Source organism: Simochromis diagramma, unplaced genomic scaffold, assembly GCF_900408965.1.
Source record: "Simochromis diagramma unplaced genomic scaffold, fSimDia1.1 OVJJ01000822.1, whole genome shotgun sequence".
Lineage (NCBI taxonomy): Eukaryota > Metazoa > Chordata > Actinopteri > Cichliformes > Cichlidae > Simochromis > Simochromis diagramma.
The window spans coordinates 3,557,361-3,563,360 of NW_024387520.1; positions in this window are offsets into that span (position 1 = coordinate 3,557,361).

Sequence of the window (6,000 nt, forward strand, 5' to 3'; positions counted from 1 at the left end):
CAAGAGCAACATCTGAATTTTACTACTTAAATCTTTTTAGTTTACACATGAATTAATTACACATTATACATGGTTATAAAGTCTAACAACTGCTGAGAGGAAGGGCCTGCTATAATGCTCCTTTTTGAACCCTTTGGTGAACTGATTTGATTTAGTTTAACGTTAGGTTTTCAGTTAGCATACTACATAACCAATGGATGGTGCATTTTCACTTTTGGGCCTTAGCTTCCAAGTATGCACACACCACCCAACAGTTTCATGTCAGTACCACTTCATATAACATGATACTGGTCTATTTTCATTTCCTTATGTTTATGTAACCCTTACTTCCTTCACCCTAAACCTAACTTAAACCCAACAACAAAAAAATGTGACTGTGTAACCAAATTTGTGTCCCTGCAACACGAGCAATGCAAATAAAATATACACATGGCTATTATAGATCCAGAGAGATAATGAACAAACGTATGATGACAGCTGATGGAAATGTTGATGTATTTTGAATTTAGTTTGTGCCCTGAAGATGTCCATTCATCTCTCTCATATTAACCCTATTAGCAGTCTCACTGACAGAGCACAACGATAAGGGTTGCCAGGATATCGCTGTTATTATTGCTGCGACTCTATTTTGAGACTCAATAACTCTCTCACCCACACGCTGGTAATGAGAGGAGGGTGAGAGGTGTTTAGGGATTACAAATGACCAAATTTTGATCTATTTCATAAAGCAAAGGTCTAAAACACATCAGCTTTGAAGGTGTGGCATATCGCAGTACCATCGTAGCTTAGTCTCACAATCAAATGAGTTATCTTTATGATAAAATCTGTTTTGAACTGTGTGATTTAAAAGAGGTAAGAAAACGAAAAAAATATTCAGCTGTCACCAGCTGTCGCTATTCTTAGAACAAACTATTTGCCATAATGAAACCTTGTATTAAGCACATTTAAAGTATGCTCAAAGGTCGCATGCCGAATTTGAGACAAGACTGATTTTATTTGAAACACTGTTTGGAAAATAAATTCATCATCATTTGAAAGGTGCCATCTGCACATATGGACACATACACATGAACACACGCGCACTCACACACCAGCGTCAGCACATCAGCGTCAGACAAGCCAAACAATGCCCACTGCTAGGCAACCATGCCATCCCAGTGCAGATGGCAGGGTCTGATCATGTTTATTTTACTTTAATCTAATGCTTTTAAGTCCCATTGCCTACCCATGCAATCAAACTGACGTTACTGGGGATATGCAAGTGGTGTGTTTGTGTGTGCGCGTTTGAAAGAGAAAGTGTCTGTGTGTTGAGGTCAGGACCGTCCTACTAATAGTGATTATATAATGGACTATACTTAAATGGTCAGCGTCTGCATGACTATGTGTTCAATTTCTATTTTTCAATAAGCTAAATAGTGAAATGAGGGAAGATCATTCAGGCAAGTTTGCAAGTTGTGGGAAGGGAGGGCCAGTACCGAGTTGCATCATAGAAAAGAATTAAAAGTTTATTTTAGTGTTTAATGATTAACTATACAGTTAGAATGCGACACAGTCACTTGTGGGTGGCAAAAGAGTAGTAATTATCTTTACCACATAACTGAAAGATGTATAAGAAGTTTCTTTACAGAGCTAAGCTTGTTAAAATGTTCTATGACTTTTAATTTAAATTATGAAAGATAAGAACATAAGTAAATAATTTCACTTGGATTTTATCATATATGTGTTTAAGTTCAAAGAAACTGGATCAAAGAATATTATTAACATACCAAAACCTTTTTGGAAGCCTACAATCAAAAATAATGACAGAAAAAAAATGACAAAGTTTAATGTACCCGTGTCTTTATTTTACGCATGAAACCTCAACTTCTCGTGATTTTTAGAGAACATTTGGGATATAGTGAGTCAGTTTTTACTGGATGTTTAGTCATTTTCCCCAAATTAGAGGCCCACACAGACAGGAAAGGTGGCTTGCCTTGGTTTGGACATGTGTGGGTGTAGCTTTCAGTCTCAGTCTTGTGATGCACGGAAGCTGTGGCTACAGAGGTGAATGGGTTATCCCGGCTTAACTATAATCTAGTTTGTTGCAATAGAACAGATCTATCCTACTGCAATTTATATCCACCCATTTGTGTCAGTGGTATATTTTTGTTTGAAGGCTGGATGGAGTCTCCAGTCCGTCTGCATTCCAATTATCATAATCATCTACTACAGTTTACACACCCTACTTTCTACTACCTTTCTACTACTCAGCCTGTTTCACCTGTTTTGAAGTACTTGAATTGTTTTCTGCAAACTGTTTAGGCAAATAATTTGAACACATCAAGCACGTAAAGTCCATTTGAAATAAATTACTTAATATATACAACTATAATTGCTCCAAATATGAAAAGATAACTGCAATAAAGCTTATTTCAGCAATTTACAGTTCAGAGTGTAAGTAATTTTTTTTTATCACTTTGCAGTTCTGGAGTGGTTTGACTGTTTTAGATGATGCTTAATACATTTATCAGTACATACACCTGCATGAATTATGTTTGTGAGTCTGAGTGTGGAGATGAATGGCTCATAGTCATAAAAGCTACAGAGTATTTACACCTGAATAGCATCTGCACTTTACGGCTCATTTTGACCAGAGTGGTGTGTTTAGTGACTGCACAGTTTGTTTAAGCAAAAAGAAAAAACTGATGTAGCAGCTAGCAACGTCTTGTACTGTTGCCTTGCATGGAAAAAGAAAGATGGAAACAAGACTTTAAATTAATATTAATGTTGTCCCATAACTGCTGGTAATAAGGAGCTGTTTGCTAACAGCTTTCCATATCAATTTGAAAGGTGATGATGTGTGGTCCCCCCAACTGTGTTCAATCCATTTTTGAATGTTTAAATGGAAAAATATCTCATACAGAATAAACAAGCATCATTTGGAATATTACTATCGTTCAGTGTCTGCTTTTGGTGCTTTTTCGCAGAGAGTACTTTGACACCTAGCTATAAGTTGGGATATAAACTACATGATCAGTTTAACAATGGGTTGTTCTTATTAGAGCCATATAGGTCCACCATACCACAATCACTATCCCAAAACACCAGTTTGGATGAATTCTTTTGTGGATTTAGGCTTGTCTCAATGTCACTGCCCACACTGGCTGAATGTTAAGATCAAGACTTTATAGGGGTCATCTGGTATGTGTCTCCTTGGTCTTCTTCTAGCTGAACATAGGTCTTTATAACTATGGCTTTGAAAACTGATTCAATTCCCTGGATAAGAACCTAACCATCCTGAAGACATCTATGGAGATACAACTTAAAAACTGTGCAAAAACTAGCATTTGTTAATCAGTTACATATATATTTTGAACTAGTTCTGCTGGTCTTTGCTTGTCTGCCTTAAGGCCACAATCTATCTGCACGTCCATCAGTCAGCAATGGCAGTTCTTTTCAGCTCCGTCAATTTGTGGTGTGCCCCTCCTTCATATTTCAGTGTGTTTAAAATGGAAGATCTATTTATGCAGCCTGTCTTTAGGAGCTGGTTTTCTGATTGCTTCGTCAGAGAGCTGGTCTGTCTGTGGCAGCAAGCTGGAGGGGCTTTAGGCTCTTCATCCCCCCTGGTGAGCCTCTATCCCAGCAGGCTTAGGGACACAGTCCTAGGCAGCTGCCACAAGGTTGGATTGGTAAGGAATAAATAGCTTTTCTCCACAACAATAATGAAGAAGAAAAAGCAAACAGATTCAAAGATACTGATGTTGTTATACATGGTGTGGTATTTACCACACCTGCTAATTCATAATGCCTCAACCGGCCTTGATGGATGAACTTGTATTGCAGCATGGTTTTTATACCATCCGGGCTCGGTCGAAACCCATCAGCAGTTTGGGCAGAGCACCAAACGAACTTGTTTTGTTGGTTATTTGTTTTTTCAGTTGTAGAAATAGAAATGTGACACTCAAACGTGCCTTAAATGCTGAGATAACTAGACAAAAGGCCGGTACTGTGATTGTGCCACGATTACTTTTCAGAGGGGAAAAGTCATACTCGTGTTGTCATCAGCGTTTCCTCTGTGACTTTATTGAAGTGACACATCAGGGCCTTTCATTGAGGGTCTGGTTGAATCTATTTTTGTCTTGTCACTCTCATTAATAAAAGATTTCAGACAGTCTACCAGGGAATATGAGGAGAACATTGCTTCAATACTGTTATTACGTGGCACACATGCACTAACATACATCCACATTTATATCATAGAATAGTTCATGCTTAGGTCTTATCTCCCCGACATTGTGTGCTCAGCTGTGTGTTACACCTAAAAGCCAACTATTGACAAGTATTGTGGCAGTACACAGCATGAGTGGCCCTGCGGCTGTGTACAGGGCTGGAGAACCGAGCAGCACTATTGGCTCAGTTAACAAGGAATATATCACTGCAGCTGTTTGTCTTCACGTGTTTCACGTCTTATTCTCATTTTCTACCTACAGGCCTTCAGTTCTTTTTGTTTTCTGTTAATTCGTTGCTTCTTTCATGTGTCACTTTTGACCAACCTTGGCATCTCTCTCTGTGTACTGTTCCTGTTAGTTATGTAATCTCAGTATCTATGTCATTTGGGACCTCATATTGACAGTTTAGTCCGTCACCATCCCTCTCCTGCCAGTTTAGTTATCCACTTCACTCCAGGCAGCTGGGGAGCATGACACAATATTACACAGCCAAAGTTATTGATTCCATAAAGACTGCGTGTTTATGACACTGTCGCACACGTATATGATTCACATTTTGATGCAACCAGATCACTGACATGGCTGTAAGTTGGCACCAACCAAATTTAAGTTACATAAGTTGCCATGTGTGAGTTCAAAACAGTCCTGTCAGCTGATGTTACGTGACCGGTGTTGACTGCAAACCAGAAAAGACTAGAACCCTGGGATTTAATACATGCTTAGCTCTAGCCTGACAAATAGCACACGATTCCTTGCTGACCTGATTCTTCTTATCTTGTCATGATAAGGTGGAATTATGATACCTGTTTGCCCGACATGAACTTAATAAAAAAACAAAAAACAAAGAGGCTCATATGACCTGTCATAAAATGAGTAGTATAGGACAAGACAATGGCAAGTTTAGTTTTCAGTTAAGGTCATTTCAATAAAAAAGAAAATCCTAGAAAACGTTATCTCTGTTGTACTTTGTAATGATTCTCTTGCATTATTTGCAAAGCAAATCTACAGCATTGGGTAAAATAAAGAAGCAGATTGTATGTGTTTTCATTAAAGTTCGTGCAAACAGTAAACTACACTGAGACGTTCTTTTATCCGATATAAACGTGTGTTAACTCCTCTAACAAGGACAACTGGTTTTAACCAGGTAACTTGCAGCTTTCCAGGTTCCATGAACTTTGCCCTGGTGCTTTTTTCACAATATTGCCAACTGACAAACAAACAGCTAGACTGAAAACTACCACAGCTTCAGCTTCAGGTCCCGCACTGGTGGAGGAAAAATAATAATAATAATAATTAAAAAGGCAATAAATGCGTTGCATATGTCATCTAAACTGATAGCAAAATAGACTGTAAAAAAAACTTTGACCAACTAACATTCTGAAATCTGACAGATGTTAGACTAGACATGAGAAATCTGACAGATGTTAGACTAGACATGGGATAGGAATGAACCCATCTCAGCAATTAGCCACTTTAATAAAAAGGTTGACCTCCATCTGTAATATGTGCGTGTATACTTAGCAATATAAAATGCCCGTGTCCAGCAGTCTGCACACAGCATCCAACCATAATTTGGCCTTTTTGAAAGAGTCTGACTGTCAATAACCCTGAAGAAACTAAAATAAAATAACCCAACTCCATACAGCTCTCTAGTTAACTACATGTCCTGCAGCCTCTTGCTAAAAATATTAGCCCACAACCCCATCTCCTGTTGCATTTTGGAATTACAAAATAAAAAGTCAAGCACGGCTTTCCTTATAAAGTGTTTACTGGTGTAGTTATTTTACACATT